This window comes from Garra rufa, chromosome 14, assembly GCF_049309525.1.
Source record: "Garra rufa chromosome 14, GarRuf1.0, whole genome shotgun sequence".
NCBI lineage: Eukaryota > Metazoa > Chordata > Actinopteri > Cypriniformes > Cyprinidae > Garra > Garra rufa.
The window spans coordinates 8,356,999-8,379,341 of NC_133374.1; the positions used below are offsets into that span (position 1 = coordinate 8,356,999).

The following is a 22,343-nucleotide window of genomic DNA, read 5'->3' on the forward strand; positions in this document are numbered from 1 at the left end:
TCAGTCAGGGACTGCTATCTACTGACTGTGTTCCTTTATCATGGTTTTGAGAACTGATGCATTAAATTCTGTGAGTCATATTGGAACCACTGAGCTTTTAAAGGGACAGCTTACTCTAAAATCATTTAGTCTCATGTTGTACCAAACCCACATGACTTTCTTGATTTAGAGGAAAGTTAATTTTTGTACTGGCTGTTCTTGTCCATATAGTGAGAGTAAATTGAGACTGGTTTTGTAAATCTCTAAAATGACAAAAACTTTCTATAAAATAGTCCATACGACATGTGCATTGTACTCTAAGTATTATGCAGTTCAATTTGACCAAATTATAGTCTTACGGAGTCAAATAAACCACTTCTGTTTTGCATTTTGGAGTTTTTTCTTTTTTTTCTCCCAAAGGTTGCATTTAAAAAAAAATAAAAAATACAGTAAAATAGTGAAATTTTATTACAATTTGAAATAAATGTTTTCTACTGTAATATATAACATGTCATTTATTCCTGTGATGCATTGCTGAATTTTCAGCATCATTACTCCAGTCTTCTTACTGACCTTAAAATTTTGAACGGTACTAAATATAAAAAAATCACACAAAAAAAATCACATTGTGTGATTCACAGAAGAAAAAAGTAATGTGAGTTTGAAATGACCTGAGAGTGAATCAACTAAGACAAATCAAAATATTTAGTTGTGTGGGTGAACTATTTCTTTAATATGGAAGCCTGCTTCCACCACTGAATAAAAAATAAAAAAAGGTAATTGCAACTTTTGTCTCATAATTCTGACTTTTTTTTCTCACAATTTTGAGTTTACATCTCACAATTCTGACTTTTTTTCTTAGAATTGTGACATAAACTCGCAAGTGTGAGTTATAAAGTCAGAATTGCAAGATATTGCATAATATAAAGTTGCAGTTCTGAGAAATAAAGTCACAATTCTGACTAATTGTGAGTTATTAAGTCAGAATTGTGATATATAAACTCGCAGTTGACTTTTTTCTTAATTACAAAGTTTAAATTCACAGTTGAGTTATAGAGATATAAATTTGCAGTTCTGAAAAGTGAAGTCGCAGTTCTGAAAAGTGAAGTTGCAACTCTGACACAGTTCTGAAAAGTAAAGTCGCAACTCTGAACAGTAAAGTCGCAGTTCCGAAAAGTAAATTCGCAATTCCGAAAAATGAAGTCGCAGTTCCGAAAAGTAAAGTCGCAGTTCCGAAAAGTAAAGTCGCAGTTCCGAAAAGTAAAGTCGCAGTTCCGAAAAGTAAAGTCGCAGTTCTGAAAGTCGCAACTCTGAACAGTAAAGTCGCAGTTCTGAAAAGTAAAATCGCAGTTCTGAAAAGTAAAGTCGCAGTTCTGAAAAGTAAAGTCGCAGTTCTGAAAAGTAAAATCGCAGTTCCGAAAAGTAAAGTCGCAGTTCCGAAAAGTAAAGTCGCAGTTCCGAAAAGTAAAGTCGCAGTTCTGAAAAGTCGCAACTCTGAACAGTAAAGTCGCAGTTCTGAAAAGTAAAATCGCAGTTCTGAAAAGTAAAGTCGCAGTTCTGAAAAGTAAAGTCGCAGTTCTGAAAAGTAAAGTCGCAGTTCTGAAAAGTAAAGTCGCAGTTCTGAAAAGTAAAATCGCAGTTCTGAAAAGTAAAGTCGCAGTTCTGAAAAGTAAAGTCGCAGTTCTGAAAAGTAAAGTCGCAGTTCTGAAAAGTAAAATCGCAGTTCTGAAAAGTAAAGTCGCAGTTCTGAAAAGTAAAGTCGCAGTCGCAGTTCTGAAAAGTAAAATCGCAGTTCTGAAAAGTAAAGTCGCAGTTCCGAAAAGTAAAGTCGCAGTTCCGAAAAGTAAAGTCGCAGTTCCGAAAAGTAAAGTCGCAGTTCCGAAAAGTCGCAACTCTGAACAGTAAAGTCGCAGTTCTGAAAAGTAAAATCGCAGTTCTGAAAAGTAAAGTCGCAGTTCTGAAAAGTAAAGTCGCAGTTCCGAAAAGTCGCAACTCTGAACAGTAAAGTCGCAGTTCTGAAAAGTAAAATCGCAGTTCTGAAAAGTAAAGTCGCAGTTCCGAAAAGTAAAGTCGCAGTTCTGAAAAGTCGCAACTCTGAACAGTAAAGTCGCAGTTCTTAAAAGTAAAGTCGCAGTTCTTAAAAGTAAAGTCGCAGTTCTGAAAAGTAAAGTCACAGTTCTGAAAAGTCGCAACTCTGAACAGTAAAGTCGCAGTTCTGAAAAGTAAAATCGCAGTTCTGAAAAGTAAAGTCGCAGTTCTGAAAAGTAAAGTCGCAGTTCTGAAAAGTAAAGTCGCAGTTCTGAAAAGTAAAGTCGCAACTCTGAAAAGTAAAGTCGCAGTTCTGAAAGGTAAAGTCGCAGTTCTGAAAGGTAAAGTCGCAGTTCTGAAAGGTAAAGTCGCAGTTCTGAAAGGTAAAGTCGCAGTTCTGAAAGGTAAAGTCGCAGTTCTGAAAGGTAAAGTCGCAGTTCTGAAAAGTAAAGTTGCAACTCTGAAAAGTAAAGTTGCAGTTCTGAAAGGTAAAGTCGCAGTTCTGAAAGGTAAAGTCGCAGTTCTGAAAGGTAAAGTCGCAGTTCTGAAAGGTAAAGTCACAGTTCTGAAAAATGTCAGAATTGAGACATAATTGACAATTTTGACTTTTTCTCAGAATTATAGTTTATATCTTGTAATTCTGAATTTATAACATGCAATTGTGAGTTAAGTCAGAATTGTGAGAACATGTCAGTCTTTTTCCCCCCTCATAACTGGACTTTATAACTCGCAATTGCAAGTTTATGTCACAGTTCTGAGTAAAATCATTGGAATTGTGGGATTGCGAGATTTAAAATCCTAATTGCGAGAGTCAGAATTGTGAGATAAAAAGTCATTACCTTTTTTATTTTTTATTCAGTGGTAGAAACAGGCTTCCATACTCTAAAGCTTCACTTCATTTAAAACCCTTATTTCGTCTTGTATACCTTTAAGGACACCTGAGTGAGCATGTCATCAGTTTTTTTTATTGTTAGCAGCATACTGTACGTTCCCTGTAAAGCGTAGTTTATTCCCGCAATTCATCATGACTGACTTCTGCATCGAGCTCTCTTTGGCCCTCTGAATCTCCGTATCTAGCCTTCCTCTCTCTAATTCACATCAGCCAGGATACCTTCCCAAATCACCCTGTTATTCAACCATTTTCCTCTTTATTGCTTCACACTCCTGTCCGTTATGATTCCTTCTCCTCACTTGTTTACCTTCCCTCCTTCTCATCTCCCTTCATTCCCCCTCCTTTCCGCGTATTCCTTTGCCTGCTGCTTCAGAAACAATTTACTTGTCAGCTCAGTCTGTTGGTGCGCGTCTCTCTGGGTTTAATGTTCTTTTCTGGTGTGCCGTTGGAGGCGGCTGTAATTTCAGTCGCGAGCAGGCGTGCGGTGATGCCTTTTGCTCGCTGCGCGCCTGCATTGATAGCTGGAGCCCGATATAGCAGCGTTAATGAACAGGGCTGAGCCAGGCGCATCCTGCCCGAAGTCCAATTCACTCCACCTGATGCATTGTGCAGGAACCGCCGCTGAGCTGTAAACAGATGCTGAAGTCGAACAATGAGCAGTGTGCAGCTGAGCATGATGGGTTGCATTTTCTAACCACCTGACAATCTCAGAGTTTCTTTGATGAAACTGGAGTCGTGTTGTGTGATAGCTGTAGACTAGATATAGACATGCGTTTATGCACCACTGTACATCTATGATCTAGATTCCTCTGATATTACTGGCCTTACTGTCAATACGAAATCAAAATAGAGCCTATTTCTTTTTAAATACACATTCCTGGTCTATTTCAAATGATTCGATAGTACTCAGTAGTCTAAAGGAAAAAAAAAAGTATTTTTTTGTTTTCACTTGGGCTATTGGATAATGGTAACCAAAGGCCTAATAGATTTTTAGGCTTTGTTTTAGCAAATTTGTAGTATGTTTTTTCCTTACTTTTCACAATCCAATCAAGTCCAGATAGATATTTTTTATGTTGTATGTTTTGTCACTCAGAAGTACATCACATTTTATATGTCCAGTCAAGTAAATGGATTGCAATTGCCATTTTTTTTTTGCTGAATTTGAGAAGATTATTGAAATATTATATTGCATATAATATATTGTCATTATATTTTATATATATATATATATATATATATATATATATATATAGTAGTAATATAAATGTTAATTTTGATTTCATAGAATTTTGTTCACATGCTTTCTATACTTTTAGCATGGTAAACCAATCAGAAACCATCACTGTAGCAAATATGAATTGAAATTGTGGATTGTAATAGTGATTGATAAACAGTTTGTTCTAAAAAAATCTTAAAGGGGTAATTTGCCCCAAAATGAAAATTCTGCAATTAATTACTCACCCTCATGTTGTTCCAAACCCGTAAGACCTTCGTTCATCTTCAGAACACAAATTAAGCTATTTTTGATGCAATCTGAGATCCCTACTCTTGTGAACGTGCTTGAAGCTTGACATGGAAGAGAAGAAATGGTTGAATAAAGTCGTTAATTTTGTTTTCTTTGCTCACAAAGTATTCTTGTCGCTTTATAAAATTAAGGTTGAAGCACTGATGTCACATGGACTATTTAAACAATGTCTTTACTACCTTTCTGGGCCTTGAACATTTACTAGCAATTATTTTGGTAATCAAGTAATCTGTCAATTATTCTGATGATTGATCGAGTAATCGGATACTTAAAATTCTTGTTTTGTAGTAATAAAAATAGACCTAAGTGAACAACAGCCTTTAAAATGACTTAACCTATTTAATATCAATGATGCAATAATAATTAGTTCAAATAAAGTATCAAAAGCAAGTAATCATGGTTTTATTGATCAATGTGTTAGAACAATAGAGCTAATGTACATTATGCGTGAGGTACAACAGCCTGATGATTGTTTTTACACTTTGCTGCACGATCTAACCCTTGTTTAATACTGACTAAACAACATTTAGTTCAAATGTCCACTTACTTTTTAATATTTGGCCATTTCTTTATTATAGAAATACTACAGCCACTGTAATATCTTGAATATGACATCAAAATGTAAGGGTTTAAACTGTTTTACCTCACAAATCTGATGAAATGGCCCACATTGTGTTCCCAAATGAACGTTATAATAAACCCAAACTCACAACAACATGCAGAGATGGAAATGTAAATCATAACAGTTTGTGTAGCTCTGACACGCACGTACGTACATAACCTACACACATGTAAATATTTAAAGAGCATATATTTAACCTGTATCACATATATGTATTTAATTTAATTGTGGCTTTGTGAATTCTCAATAGCATTATGCTTTCTGATGCTTTTTAAATGGGTTTAATATGTGGAATGCACCACTTACAGTATTTTGCTGATTACTCGACACAAGCAAAATGCAATCGAGGATTTTGTAAAATTGAATACTCAAATAGAATCGAGGAATCGTTGCAGCCCTAGTTGCGTTGCTGTCTATGCAGGATCAGAAAGCTCTCGGATTTCATCAAAAATATCTTAATTTGTGTTCCAAAGATGAACAAAGGTCTTATGGGTTTAGAATGACATGAGGGTGAGTAATCACTGACAGAATTTTCGTTTTTGTGTGATCAAATCACTCAAAATGGTTTTATTTGGAACTGTTTAGTCTTTTCAACCAATTAGCAAAAATGGTTCACTTAGCAGTCTGTATTGCAAAAAAGTTATTATTCTGAATCAAACGAGTTGGTGAGTACCTAGCATAGACTTGATTCTCTTTCCATCAATGTACTCTTACTAGTACTCATGTGGGAGTATTGGCTTGGTTTTGGTTAGCAAATGTCCATATTGAGCCACAGGCCTCACACAAGCCACCCTAGTTTAAGTTTGGCTCATGTTTCTGAATTCTCTCGGCTATATCAAACTATAAAAGTTGAAACACTAATAGCTGTGCTATACAAAACTGCCTGTGTATCTGTATGTATTGTACAGCTCCCTGGTAAACTTTACTCTGATTGATGCATGAAAATCGATGCATTTTGTGGTCAAATTTTAAATGATCCAAATTTGACTGAAATACTTAATTTCCTCCATACGCAGCTGTAGTAATTTAATTTCTCTTATCTCTCTGCAGACTCTTTCAGCTCAGCTAACAGAATAAATTGACCTCAAATCAATGTTTAATTTCCATTTCTATATTTATTTGCTAAATAACTGCAGATAAGTACAGTTAGTCAGTCATTATTGCAAAATAACCCCCTTTAGGGTTATTAAAAACCTTCTGCTGATCATCCTGTCGGATTTATTTGCGAATAATGACTGTCTAGCTGTACATTATCCCTCATATATAGGCTTGTAATCTGTTTTATCTATAATATCTATAACTCGGTATGAGAAAATGAAAAGAGAAGGGCTTGAAGGAGAAGGGAAAAAAACGCAGGTGGACTACGGGTCATTGCTAGATATCTGACCGAATGTATAACACAGCAGATTTGGTAGCTGTGCATCATGGGAGTAGGCACTTGAAGGAGCCGTGCGCTCATCCTTCATGCGCTGCTGACAACAGCACTTTGGTCCGCATATGTTTCCGTTGCCCTGCCACACCAGGACGCTCCGTCAGTGTCCTACCCTCGGTGATTAAATATGTAGTTAATACAGCGCTATAAGAATATTGAATTACGCCACAGCCGCTGTGACCTTTTTTGAAATTACAGGGCCAATTGTGCGAGACGACCGCAGCACTTTATAACAGGTGCCGGCTGGAACGCAGCCTGAAGGAGAATACATTCACACCGCAGATGACCGACTTGTACTCACTGAGTGCCAGTGAAACACTACATAGCAACAAATATCACTGCAGTACTTTCTTGTTTATCACTATTTATTGCCATATAATTATAGTCCATGTATTTACACTACGTAACTATAGCTCCCTCATGGGCCTTTTACCCAAGACTGAAGTCTTTTTCCTTATTCTTGAGGTAAAATGCAATGGTTATTGCCTTACCTGATGTTTTTAGATAAGATTGAACCTGTTTTGCCCATTTGTGCACCATGGCTCAATGCATTCGAAGCGTTTTGTTTTGGAACCATTTTTAGCCCCTTAAATGATGTTTGTCAATGTTCTTCTGCGGTTCCTGTTTTTACCCAAGCAAACCACTTCCCCCAAGGGTTATATAAACCAATCACCCCAAAGAAGAAGCCGAGTATGTCCGATTTCATCCAAGCCATCATGTCCACTTGTTCAGCTACACCATTCACCTAAATGATGTGCAATTTAACCGGTAATGTCCGCTCTTGGCACACGGCGCAGGAAAGCTTTTTACCAATGAGACGAGTACAAATCACCCAGCTGAGGGAACGCTTCTCGCAAAGGCCCTCACCTCCGAAGAAAAGCAATTGAACATTACTTTGCACAGCACTTTACAAATTGCCTTGTAATTGTGTTTGTTTGAAAAACGTTGATTTCGGTGCCATATTTTCATTTCTCTCGAGTCGGAGACAGGGCCATCATTGAAACACAGTGGAGTGGACCGGGGTTGATATAGACAAATATAAAGGGAACAAATAGAAAGTTCTACGAAAGTCATTTAGCGCTGAAATACGAGGCAAGCGCCTCTATAATTTAGTGAGGAAAAACATCTGATATAGAAGATATTTACAGTTTGGCAGGTTTATTAAGAAAGTTCTGTGTTTTGCACGTAGACAGTTTGTCTTAAGCGGAAATGACACGATAAAGCAACAAGCAATAAAAGCTATCTTTCCCATGTAAATTAGGACATTAAGTTTAGTGAGTTCACCAAACAGAGGCACTATTTAGACGCTGTATTTTACTATATAGATGAGCAAATGGCAAAATAGCAGCTTATAATGCTTGAGTAGAAAAAAATGCATTTTACAGTCAAAGTCAAACGTTTACATGCACCTTGCAGAATCTGCAAAATGTTAATTGTTTTACCAAAATAAGAAGGATCATACAAAATGCATGGTATTTTTTTTTATTTAGTACTGACCTGAATAAGATATTTCACATAAAAGATGTTTACATATAGTCCACAAGAGAAAACAATAATTGAAGTTATAAAAATGACCCTGTTCAAAAGTTTTAAGACACTTCATTCTTAATACTGTGTTGTTACCTGAATGATCCACAGGTGTGGATTTTTTTTTTTTTTTTTTTTTTTTGTGATAGTAATAGTTCCCAAGTTCCTTGTTTGTCATGAACAGTTAAATGGCCCACTGTTCTTCAGAAAAATTGCTCAGGTTCCACAAATTCTATGGGTTTTCAGCATTTTTGTGTATTTGAACCCTTTTCCAACAATGACTGTATGATTTTGAGATCCATCTTTTCAAACTTCGGACAACTGAGGGACTCATATGCAACTATTACAGAAGGTTCAAACGCTCACTGTTGCTCCAGGAAGAAAAATGATGCATTAACAGCTGGGGTTGAAAACTTTTGAACAGAATGAAGATGTGTAAATTTGTAAATATCTTTTTTCATTTAGTACTGCCCTTCAGAAGCTACAGAAGATACTTACATGTTTCTCAGAAGACAAAATCAGTTAAATTTACTCTGATCTTCAAAGTTCAGTGGTTCAGTTATTGTTGGAAAGGGTTCAAATTCTCAAAAATGCTTAAAAACAGACTCATGAACACCTATCAATAAACAAAAAAACAAACAAACAAAAAAAACAGCTGTGGATCATTTAGGTAACAACACAGTATTAAGAATCAAGTGTATGTAAACTTTTGAGGAGGGTCTATATGGAAGTGTCTTTTATGTGAAATATCTTATTCAGGTCTGTACTAAATAAAAAATACCATGCATTTTGTATGATCCCTCTTATTTTAGTAAAATAATTAACATTTTGCAGATTCTGCGAAGTGTACACTACCGTTTAAAGGTTTGGGGTCAGTAAGACTTGTAATAGTCTTTAAAGAAGTCTCTTATGCTGCATTTATTTGATTAAAAATACAGAAAAAACAGTAATATTGCAAAATGTTTTTACAATATAAAATAATGTTTTTTTATTTTTTATTTTAACATACTTTAATAGAATAACTCTAAAATAGAATTTATTCCTGTGATGAAAAGATGAATTTTTATTAGCTGTTACTTCAGTCTTAAGTGTCACATGATCCTTCAGAAATCATTCTATTATGCTGATTTATTATTAGAATGATCAGTGTTGGATAATATCAACTGGTGTGCTGCCAAATATTTTTTGGAACCTGTGATTTTTTTTTTTTCAGGATTCTTTCATGAATTTCATAACCAAGTTTAAAAAGTGCAGTGTTTATTCAAAATATAAATATTTTATAACAATGTAAAATAATTATTATTAACTTTAAATAAACTTTTAATTATTAACTTAATACATCCTTGGTGAATAAAAGTATTAATTTGTAAAAAAAAAAAAAAAAAAAAAAAAACAATAAAAATGTAATGACCCCAAACTTTTAAACGGTAGTGTATATAAACTTATAAACTATACACTGTAATGTTGAAGGGACTTTACGATCTAGTCTTACTAAACGGTATGGGCTTTGACTGACTAGCAGGATTTTGTACTCTCTATGCCATAACTTAGATTAAGGGTTTTGAAATACCCACCTGTCTTGACAGGATTGAACCTTAAGATCAACCTAACACAGCTTTACGACATAAACATGCAAATCAGGAGCAGGAAAGCAAGCTAATAGTGCTCGACTCAGGTGCCGTAATCTCTCTGTGAGAGCCGGTGAGTTCACAGGCTTTCCTGTAATTGAGAAAAGGATGAAAAGATGAAGGAATATGAGCCGCCGTTACGTTTCTAAAGTGCTGACAGAACAAACATTTACAGCCCACACACTGGAGTTATCTTGGGAAATCCTAATAATTTTCTAGATAATCAAGAAAGATGCCTCGTATGCGTTCTCTCCTGGAATTCAATTCTGTTTGTAATCGGCTGAGGAAATCCGAAGCGGAAAACATCTTTATACAGATTCAGATTCGATAGAACATTGATAATATTAGATTATTTTCTCATACATACAAATGACACCAACTGGGAATGTATACATATAAATGACAATATCCAACATATCCGAATTCAATTTATTGGTTAATATTTGTATAACACAAAATCGAAATGGGAGTTTTGTTGCTTGTTAGTCTGTTAGCCTTGTGGATATTTACATGCTGTTGTACTCCTTAAGTGGACAAAATTGTGATATGCTACTGTTCAAAGGTCAGTAAAAATAAATTGCTAAGGAAAGACTTTTGCATTGTTGCAAAAGATTACTATTTCAAATAAATACTGTTCATTTAGACTTTCTATTCATCAAATAATCTTGAAGGCATTTTTTTCCACAAATATTAAGCAGCATAACTGTGTTCAACACTGATAATGATTGGAAATGACTGCTCAAAAGAAGAATAAATTGCCATCAAGAATAAATTGTGTTTTAAAATGTATTCAAATGTAAAATAGCTCTTTTAAAATATTATAATATTTCACAATATTACTCAGCTTTTACGGGATTTTTGATCAAATAAATGCAGTCTTGATGAGGATAAGAGACTTCTGTCAAAAACAAAAAATTTTAAAATTTGCAAATCCATGTCTTTTGAAACAATTGGCTATTGGACTGCTACACCTGTCCATGTTTTATTTATTTTTTTCTTATTCCTTTGCAGTTTGGCCTATCAAGCGTTTGATGAAAATCATTTTTGGATGTGATATAACGCATATCAGCCAAAAGCAGCAGCCACTCACTCATCTCACTGTGGAAGCTGATATTCAGCCATCGCACAATTTTTCTCTTTTCCATCTCTCCGTACACCCTGCGGACTCTCACCGTCTCTGTCAGCTCCCAGCAGGCTCTCTGCCGAGCGATGATGGCTTATTTCTCATAGCATTTGTTGTGTCTACAGCGATGACGTGCTCGTTAAATCCTGAAACTTGTTTGCCGCAAGTGTACTGTTTGTGATCGTACTCGAAATATCAAAGCAAAGTGACAAATTTCCTCGTTTAACTTCACGGCTTCTGCAAAACGGTCCTGCCAAGTCAGTCGGCGTGAGTCAGCTCCATATGCCTGTTAATGATATCTGAAAAATAGAGCACGTATTGTTGATTTGAAAGCATCAGACTCTGTCTGCCGTGGTTTATCGGTTATTCTTATTAGAACTTTCAAAAACAATGTATTTAAAGGGACAGTTCATCCAAAAGGTATCCTTTTGTAATCATTTACTCACTCTCATTAACTTTTAAGCAGTAAAAGGAATGCAGAAGTTTCACACAAGTTGTTTGTCTGACTTGCGCACTGTTCTGAAGTCATAAAAATAGATTAAATGAGTGAATTATTCCTTTGAGAACCATGAAAGCTGGTTTTCATTAGCTTTTTTTGCCCATGTCTTTGTCTTCCACCAAACCTCACCCGGTGCAAACAAAGGACGGACAGGTTAGACAGAACTCTCCGCAGGCCTGTGATAGGAAATCCATGAGGCTACGTGCCAGGGTGGAAAATGAGATTCCCCGTCTTTACAAGCCATTCGACCTCATGTTTAAGAACATTTACGCCTATTTATTTTGTGAGAGATGTAGATGTTTTGTTTCTATCATCGCTGCTGATTTACTTTGTGTGTGTGTGTGTGTGTGTGTGGTCTGAGATTGCCGTAATTTGTGATTTTCTGAACAGGTCCACATCTTTAGTGCCGCTTGCTGTTTCCCAGCATGCATTCAATCTTCTATGCATCTAAAATGCTCCATGGAATATGAGAGAGAGCGTGGAAAGGAAATGTAAGGAATTTTGTATTACCCTGATGCAAAGACCTGCATGAATTTCCATGCTTGTTTAGGCTGGTTATGCTAGTTGGTGGACAAACCAAATATTCTGTGTTGTTTTGACTTTATTTTTTATGTGGAACACAAAGTTCTTTTCAAAAATATAGAAGTGATAATAGAAGTTTATAAAAATGACCCTGTTCGAAAGTTTACATACACTTGATTCTTAATACTGTGTTGTTACCTGAATGATCCACAGCTGTTTTTTTTTTTTTTGTTTAGTGATAGTTGTTCATGAGTGCCTTGTTTGTCCTGAACAGTTAAACTGCCTGCTGTTTTTTCAGAAAAATCCTTCAGGTCCCACAAATTATTTGGTTTTCCAGCATTTTTGTGTATTTGAACCCTTTCCTACAATGAGTCAATGACTGTATGATTTTGAGATCCATCTTTTCACACTGAGGACAACTAAGAGACAGATATGTAAATTTTAAAGAAGGTTCAAATGCTCACTGATGCTTTAGAAGGAAAAACCATGCATTTCGAGCCGGGGGTGAAAACTTTTGAACAGAATGGAAATGTGTACATTTTTCTTTTTTTCTTTTCTTTTTTCATTTAGTACTGCTCTTCAGAGGCTACAGAAGATGCATGCTTTCCAGAAGACAAAATAAGTTAAATTCACCCTGATCTTCAAATTCAAAAACTTTTCATCCCCTTGGCTATTAATGCATTGTGCTTCCTTCTGGAGCATCAGTAAGCATTTGAACCTTCTGTAATAGTTGCATATGAGTCCCTCAGTTGACCTCAATGTGAAAACATAGATCTCAAAATCATACAGTCATTGTTGGAAAGGGATCAAATACATAAAAATGCTGAGAAAAAAAAAAAACTGAATTTGTAGGACCTGAAGGATTTTTCTAAAGAACAGCAGGCAGTTTAACTGTTCAGGACAAATGAGGGACTCATGAACAACTAACACTAAACAAAAAAAGAAACAGCTTTGGATTGTTCAGTTAAACAACACAGTTTTAGGAATCAAGTGTATGTGAACTTTTGAACGGGTTAATTTTTTAAAAATGTAACTATTATTTTCTCTTGTGGACTATGTGTAAACATCTTTTACGTGAAATATCCCATTCAGGTCAGTACTAAATAAACAATAACATGCATTTTGTATGATCCCTCCTATTTTGCTAAAATCATTAACATTTTGCAGATTCTGAAAGGGGGGTGTAAATTTTGACCTCAACTGTAACTAATATAATCGCAAGGAAAATATTACTTATTCAAAAGACATATCTACTCAAGACTGTATTCGGTTTTGGACAGCCATAAAGCTGAATTTGAGAACATATAGCATTCAGGTCACAAGGACTGCTTTTTGGGACTTTTTTGAGTCTGAAATCCAAGATTTTTCCAGAAAAAATGTTGTATTTGTGTTTATGTATCTCTTGTATTATCCCAACTCAGTTTTTGCTGTGAAGATAGCCTTAGACGCTGTGACATGGCAATAAAAATAAATAACTACTACTACTGACATCTACTTTTCTCCTTCGCTATGGTGAAGAGTGGCAAGAAAAAAATTAGAATGAGAATCCTATGGGTTTGAAAACGCACATAATGTTGTTTTCTTTTCTTTGTGGAAGCCTAAATTGCTCTTCTAATCTGTTCTTTCAGACAGTTATTATCTTAGGATCGTTTAAATGAAATTGTTTGTCCATGTAATGTGTTTCGTGGTGCTCAGACTTTCTTAATTATTGGTTTTATTGACTTAGCACGAAGTCCACCACCCACGCAAGCGTCTGGTCACGTGAACGTGCAGTTATGGAGTTTTGAATCTTTTCCCATTAGCTGATGAGTGAAGCGCATTGATCCCTCTGCGAGGGGGATTCATGAATATGTAGTGTTATTCTAGCGCGGCTTGGCGCGGCCTCTTTTTTAAGTGCGACATTTAGCGCTGCTTTTCAAAGAATTGAATGATGCCAGTTTCCATTTCTATCCGTCTTTCTCCTCCTCTCCCGGGTGAGATATTAAAGATGATCTCCGATTTGGCAGCTCTCTTCCTTTTTAAAAGAGAAGCTATTTCAATCCTTTCATTTGTCAATCACAGCTCCGCCACGTCCGGGCCATGAAATAATTGTCCGCGTCTCTCCTCTTCCCTGGAGTGGCCGAGCGCTTTTGCATGAGAAAGGAGACGAGCGGAGGAGGAGGAGGAAAGGAGAGGTGAGGCTGGAATAGATGTGTGGCTGCATTGTTTTCATCACTAGATTTTGTTTACCACGCCAGGAGAGTCTCGGTCCGCCGAGGCAATCAGCGAGAGTGTCTTCTTACATTTACGGGAGGGTTTCTCTGTGTGATGCTGAAGCTTCTCTCACTTCAACACATTAGCTGTTAGATTTCACCTCGTGTCTTAGCTGCTACTCTCTTTCATGTTGTTATTGGCTGGCTATAGATGAATTTTAGTGAACTAGTTCAACTCTGTGAACATCACAATGCCATATTTTGATACATTTCAGTATTCATGTAATTAAAAGGATTGTTCACCCAAAAATGAAATTTCTGTTCTTGTTTATTCACCCTCAAGTTGTTCCAAACCTGTATGAGTTTTCTTCTGTTAAAAATAATTATATGATGAATGTTTGTTGATGGAAGTCATTGACTTACATAGCATTTCTTTTCCATACTATGAAACTCAATGGTATGGAAGACCGTTTCCGCCACTGAATAAAAAAATTACAAAAAGGTTATAGCAACTTATCTCACAATCTCATTATCTGACTTTTTTTCTCAAAACTGATCGATACAAACTCGCAATTCTTTTTTGTAAGATATAAACCCACAATTGCGAGTTATAAAGTCAGAATTGTGAGATATAAACTGGCAATTCTGAGAAATAAAGTCGCAATTGCAAGTTATAAAGTCAGAATTCTGAGATATAAACTCACAATTCTATAAACAGTCTTTTTTGTTCTTCTCAGAACTGGACTTTATAACAATTGCGAGTTTATATCTCACAATTCTGAGAAAAATGTCAGAATTGTGAGATGTAAACCTGAAATTCAGAGGAAAAAAAAAAGAGTCAGAATTGTGAAATACAAAGTCGCAATTGCGACTTGACTTCTTATCTCACAATTCTGACTTTTTTCTCTGAATTTCAAGTTTACATCTCGCAATTCTGACTTTTTTCTCAAAATCCATCTTATAAACTCGCAATTCTGACTTTTTTTTCTCAGAACTGAGATATAAACGCACGATTGCCAGTTATAAAGTCAGAATTGCAAGTTATAAAGTCACAATTGTGAGAAATAATTGTAAGAAATTTTTTCGCTGAATTTTGAGTTTACATCTTGCAATTCTGATGTTTTTCTCAGAATTGTGAGATATAAACTACAATTCTGACTCAATAATTTGCAATCGCAAGTTTATATCACGCAATTGCGACTTTATTTCTCAGAATTGCAAGTTTATATCTCACAATTCTGACTTTATAATTCGCAATTGTGGGCTAATATATCACAATTCTGAGAAAAAAGTCAGAAATGTGAGATAAGTCGCCATAACCTTTTTAAAAAAGAAATTATTCAGTGGCGGAAACGGGCTTACATCCAATGGCTACCAGCAGCTGTTTGGTTACCCACATTATTCAAAATACCTTCTTTTGTGTTCAATAGAAAAAATAAACCCATACAGGTTTATTTTTATTTTATTTTCAACAAATGCAGCCTTGGTGAGCAGAAGAGTCAGTGATATTTTAAAATATTAAGAAATCTGTTTTCAGCTAGTGTAACTGGAGTTAAGCTAGAAAATCGAAAATAGTTGATTAAGTTGTTTCACAGGTGATATGGGTATCAAACTTTTTAAAACAAGTGCATATTCAGCATTTTAGAGATTGAACTCAAAGTTAGCAACTTTCCAAACTATAATTCTGAGATTTGTTCCTGATGCAGATGTTTAAAGCTTGATTTAGGTAAAGGTGCTGATTAAGTTATTTAAATAGTCTCCAGCTCAAGTTTCAGGTGTTTACTACTCGGTTTGTAAGTGCTAACGTTTCATTTTTGAGTAATGTGCACTGCGTTTCCCTCCCGCGACAGCCTCTTATAATTCTATACCAGTACGCAGCTGTTTCTAAACACACAAACATGTTGGATTAATCAGTGCTCTTATATTCATAAGCGTTCCCAGCTCTTTTAATTCTATACCAGCGTCTATCCCGAAGAGTCTGACTGTGTATGTGTGTGTAATGCTAAGCACCTGTACGCACGCTATGAAATATTGATGTGCATTGTGTTGGTATCTGTTTAATGAGCAGCTCAGGGGTTTGTTTAGTAGCCTGAAGGCTGGATGCTGTACTGATGAACAGAACTTGAAACCTTCCCCATCAGCCCTCATCTCTTCTGATCCGTTCTTGGAGTTAATCTAGAGGGGTGCAGCTTTATGAGTCTTGAGACTCGAGGAAGCTCTCCGGACCCCTGCCGATGGCTGCCGGCTCTCTGCTTTTTCCCAAACGCTTGAGCTGCGAGCAGTGCCGCTGCTTCATATCAGCCTGTGTTTATTTGCTACATAACGTGACTGATATTGTACGTTCAGAGGCACAGGTTCATAATGTCTTTTAGGAAATGAAAAATAGAGAGTGTATTATCTGGCTTTATCAGCGCTGTGCTGTTGCCTGGCCTTGATCCAACTTATCTCCGCCTGAGGTTACGTTTACGATGTTTTCGGGAACTCTCTGGGAAAATTTATTTTTACTTCTTACAGATTTTTACTAGACCATTATATGTAGTAAAGATTTGATGAAGTCATAATAGAATGAGATAATAGGATTGCTATTTTTAAGTTTGGTTTAGGGATGTTTTATGTACAAGGTGTTGATTTCTTTGTATTAAATGATGGCCACATTAAAATTGGCTTCATCATTCATTTTAGCTACTTTACTAAAACTTTACAATAAGGTTCATTAGTTAACATGAACTAAGAATGAACAATACCTCTGCAGCATTTATTAATCTTAATACATTAATGTTAAAAAAATAATGCATTATTAACTAAAATTAATAATACAACTTAATTTAATTTACTAAATGTAATTAAATTAAATTAACCTGAACTAAAATGAAATATCAATAAATATAAAAATATGAAAATACATTATTCTGCTAGAATCTAAAACATGTTTTAGTTGCCATTTGACTGCATTTCTTGTTTTTGTTTGTTGAAGTGCTAAAGTTGATAAAACTAAAATTGAATAATACATTTTGTATTTGACAAAATGTTAAATAAAAATAAATACTAACAATTAAATGGAAAACTAAAATATTAATAAATACTATAATAATATATATTATTTAACATGAACTAAGAATGAACAATACATTTCTGTTATTATAACTTAAACGAATAATACAACTAAAGTAGCTTTTGAAAATTTTTGGAATTAATTTTATAACTTAAACGAATAATACAACTAAAGTAGCTTTTGAAAATTTTTGGAATTAATTTTAATGAACCTGAAATAAAATAAAATATAAAAAAATAAAAATACATTATTGTGCAAAAATCTTAAACATGTTTTTAAACTAGTTGCAATTTGACAACATTTCTATTTCTAAGTGCGACAATTTCTAAAACTGAATTATAGACAGAAATAAACAACAACAAAAATAAGTATATAAAACAGTAAAAAAATGAATGGAAAAATACAAAAATAAATATAAATATATGCTAGGGCTGTCACAATTCCTCGATTCAATTAGAGTACTCGATAAATATTAAAAATTAAGTGGACATTTGAATTAAATGTTGTTTAGTGAACATTAAACAAAGATTGAATTGCGCAGTAAAGTGTAAAAACAATCATCAGGCTGTTGCTGCCCTCTGCAGGCATTTGTTATAATGCAAAATGTACGTTATCTCTGTATTTTAACTGTATTTTAACCGTGTTGTTCAATAAAACCATATGATTACTTGCTTTTAAAAACTTAATTTGAACTAATTATTATTGCCTCTATTTAATATGTATTTTAATTAATTGTTAGTGTTGGGCAACGATTAATTGCGATTAATCACATCCAAAATAAAAGTGTGTTTACATGCATTCCGAGTAATCGATTAATCGTCAGAATAATCGACCGATTACTTGAATTAGTGACAGCAATAATATATGCTATAACAGTATATAAATAATACTAAATAACAGCATATGAAAATGCATCAAACAATATTAATTCTTAGATCTGGAAGCTTTGGAACAAAGAGTGACATAAATAAACTGTTTTTATGTTAATTATTTATATCAACCTTTGTAAGTGTTGACTGTCCCTTAGTGGTGACGCTATTCCCACCCACACAATTTTACTACTAATAAAGTATTTTTTCAAAGGTTGATGTACTTCCAGTAGTTACCAAGGAAACAGTATTCTCAGCGACGCGCTTGAGATGAAATGAGACATGTTGATGTGTCAAGAAAACAAAGATAAATCTAGGTAAATATCAACTGCACTGATTATTTTTCATAGAATGTCGAGAGCAGTCGAGCTTTAGTTTTTTCACATTATGCAAAAGTATAAATGTTATTTAATTGTGTGTATTTAGGATGCATTAAAAAGCTTAGTCTTAGCAATACAAAGGAATTAGCCATTTTATTAAAAAAAATGTAATTGAGATTTCCATAGTAGAATGAATGGTGATATATACACAGATATATGTGACCCTGGACCACAAAACCAGTCATAAGGTTAAATTTTACAAAATTGAGATGTATACATCATATGAAAGCTCAGTAAATAAGCTTTCCATGGATGTATGGTTTGTTAGGATAGGACAATATTTGGCCGAGATACATCTGTTTGAAAATCTGAAATCTGAGGGGGCAAAAAATTCAAAATACTGAGAAAATCACCTTTAAAGTCGTCCAAATTAAGTTCTTAACAATGCATATAACTAATCAAAAATTACATTTTGATATATTTACAGTAGGAATTTTACCAAAAATCTTCATGGAACATGATCTTTACACAATTTCCTAACGATTTTTGGCATAAAAGAAAAATCAATAATTTTGACCCATACAAAGTATTTTTGGCTATTGCTACAAATATACCCCAGCGACTTAAGACTGGTTTTGTGGTCCAGGTTCACATATGTATAATGTAAGTGTTGGAAATGACAATGTTCACCGTTTGACATTTGTTAGTGTGCGAAATAAATATAAACTAGTGTGAAAAGTGTTTTTTTTAAGAGCGTTTTCTCTAACATTTTCTGCCACTTAGTCTTCTCATCTCCCTCAACTGCTTCATTTGAACAACAGCTATGTATTTTGCTCTAAATGAATCTTATTGTAATCATTGTTGTCATCGCTTCCGTGGCGTCTCGGGACTCACATCGCCGTCTGAAAGATTATCTTGATTTGTAGTCGTACCTCTGCCGGTGTAGTCGCCCGCAGAATCTTTAATTAAAGAAGATGTTCCCAATGCACTGAACACAAGTTTACTTGATCAATGACTCAAGTACAAGCACATTAAAATGCAGGGAGAAAACACATTTCCTCTATCTCACCTCGTATCTATATCTCATTTGTTGTCTTATTGTCTCTCGCTCTCACTCTTTCACTCTCTTCTTTCAAACACTCAGAAATAACAGATACTCTGAAGCAAAGTTCAGTCAAGCAAGCAAATAGAATGGTTTCTTATTGATAATTTTGTCCAGTGTGGTTTAACATATGTCATATTGTAATTATACTTGGAACTTAGAGCATTAAATTAAGTATAGTTAAAGTCAAAAGTTTGCAGAGTCTGCAAAATGTTAATTAATTTACTAGAATAAAAGAGGGATCATGCAAAATGCATGTTATTTTTTAGTTAGTACTGACCTGAATAATTTATTTCATATAAGACATATAGTCCACAAGAGAAAATAATAGCTGAATTTATAAAAATTACCGTTTAAAAGTTACATACGCTTGATTCTTAATACTGTGTTGTTACCTGAATGATCCACAGCTGTTTTTTATTTAGTGATAGTTCATGAGTCCCTTGTTTGTCCTGAACAGTTAAACTGCCCGCTGTTCTTCAGAAAGATCCTTCAGGTCCAAGAAATTATTTGGTTTTTCATCATTTTTGTGTATATGAACCCTTTTCCAACTATGACTGTATGATTTTGAGATCCATCTTTAAACACTAAGGACAACTGAAGGACTCATATGCAACCATTACAGAAGGTTCAAACTCTCACTGATGCTTCAGAAGGAAATATGATGCATTAAGAGCTGGGGGTGAAAACTTCTGAACAGAATGAAAATGTGTACATTTTTCTTATTTTGCTTAAATATCTTTTTTTTTTCCATTTAGTACTGCCCTTCAGAAACTACAGAAGATACTTACAGGTTTCCTAAAAGACTAAATAAGTTCAATTTACCCTGATCTTTAAATTCCAAAAGTTTTCACCCCCCGACTCTTAATGCATCAGTGAGCGTTTAAAACAGTTGCATATGAGTGCCTCAGTTGTCCTCTGTGGAAAAATGGATCTCACAATGTGATTAAAATATGCATAATCTAGATTTTAACTACTTGTATTACAAATAATTAGTTCCTCTGACTGAAAACGCAAACAAAAGCCATTGAGAGCACATACATAAACACTGAGGTACTTCATAGCCCTCTTATAACACACTTCTCGATTTGAACTTCAGGACGACATTGGCTTTATAGCAGCGGAGCCACGCTAACAGTGAAGACGCAGTGCTGACGGTGACGAAACAGAGCTGAAATGTTATTGGCCCGCATCCCAAATCAGAAGGTCTGAAGGATGTTGAGGATGAGAACTCCACACATCAGAGAGATGAGATTCAGCAGAGTTTAGACGCCACCATACAACTGCAATTATATTTGCGATACGGCTTTTACGCACATGCCAAACACACACATACATGTCAAAATGTGAATTTTATTGTGTGCCACTGTTACTACATTGTTAAAACGCCCATCTGCATACAAACATACACAAACGGCTCAGTTCCAATTTGTTTGGCTTATTTTATAGTGTAATTACATGTAAAACAGTATACTTACACATTTTTTGGCTCCATTTATTTGATGAAAAATACAGAAAAAACATGAAAATTATAAAATATTATTACCATTCAAAATACCAAGTTATATTACAGTATATTTTCAAATGTAATTTATTCTTTTGATGCGAAAGTCAGTTTACATCAGCCATTATTCCAGTCTTTAGAGTCGAGATCCTTCAGAATCATTCTAATATCCTGATTTGCTGCTTAAGAAACATTTATTATCAATAATGTTGAAAACACTTATGCATCTTAATATTCAGCAGAGTTTAGACGTCACCATACTACTGCAATTATATTTGATATATGGCTTTTACGCACATGCCAAACACACACATGCATGTCAAGACGTGAATTTTATTGTGTGCCATCTTTACTGCATGGTTAAAACACCCATCTGCATACAAACACACACAGACAGCTCAGTTCCAATTTGTTTGGTTTAATATATACAGTACGTTTACATGTAAAACAATATACTTACTAATTTTTGGTTCCATTTATTTGATGAAAATACAGTAAAAACAGGAAAATTCTAAAATATTATTACCATTTAAAATAGCTAGTTATATTACAATATATTTTAAAATGTAATTTATTCTTTTGATGCAAAAGCCATTATTCCAATCTTTAGTGTCACAGTCCTTCAGAATCATTCTAATATGCTGATTTGCAGCTTAAGAAACATTTATTATTAATAAGGTTGAAACCACTCATGCAGCTTAATATATTTGTGGAATTTTTTTTTTTTTTGTAAGTTGTGTTGCTTGGCTCATCAATCTCCTGGGTTTGTCAGTTGTGAATGTGAATGACGCTTGTGACTTTCAGGCAGTAAATATGGCATGTGATATATGTGTGTGTGAAGTGTCACACGTGTGTCAGTATCAGACGTGCTCCTCATGCTTCTATCTGTCCTTCACATTAATGTCACGCTGTCATCTCACTGACGGGCCGCAGACACACACACACACACACACACACACACAGACACACACAGACAGAGATAGAGAGATAACACAGGTCATCTGTTCGTCCCTGTGAGCCACACAATGTGACCGGTGCTTTCACAACTTCCTATTATTATGTCTATTATTGTTGTTTCTGTGTATCTGTGATTGACGTCACAGATTCTGAAAAGATTTTTAAAACAGTTTATGTGGTAGCTGTATGGCAAGGCTGACTCACTGTCTTATTATAGTACCAATAGCTATGTTTCCATCCAAATTCCATCCTTATTTTATTTTATTATTAGCTTTATTATTTTTATTTTTTTAGTTAACTGTTATAACCCTGTTGTTTCCTCAGGTGGTCTGGGGGGCCACTAGATTGTTCGTAATGAACAAGCAGATCATTACTTTTGACAAAAATCTTTTTATGACAGATTTTACACCATTGGGGGCCATTTTCATGCTCTCCCATGAAGCTGTGTGTATGGCTTGCTTTATGGGATGACAGGGGGATTAGTTCACGTTTGTTAACCGATACAATGATTGATTCTGCTGAAATAGCGTCTGACTGAGCTGATGGTTTGAATGTTGGTTCACTAATGAG

At 34.8% G+C, this 22,343-nt stretch overlaps 1 protein-coding gene across 1 annotated transcript in view; it reads left to right on the top strand.

Moving 5' to 3' along the window:
* The window catches only part of robo1 (roundabout, axon guidance receptor, homolog 1 (Drosophila)), a 352,432-nt gene that overhangs the window by 35,944 nt on the left and 294,145 nt on the right, over positions 1–22,343 (top strand). The window lies entirely within an intron of this gene.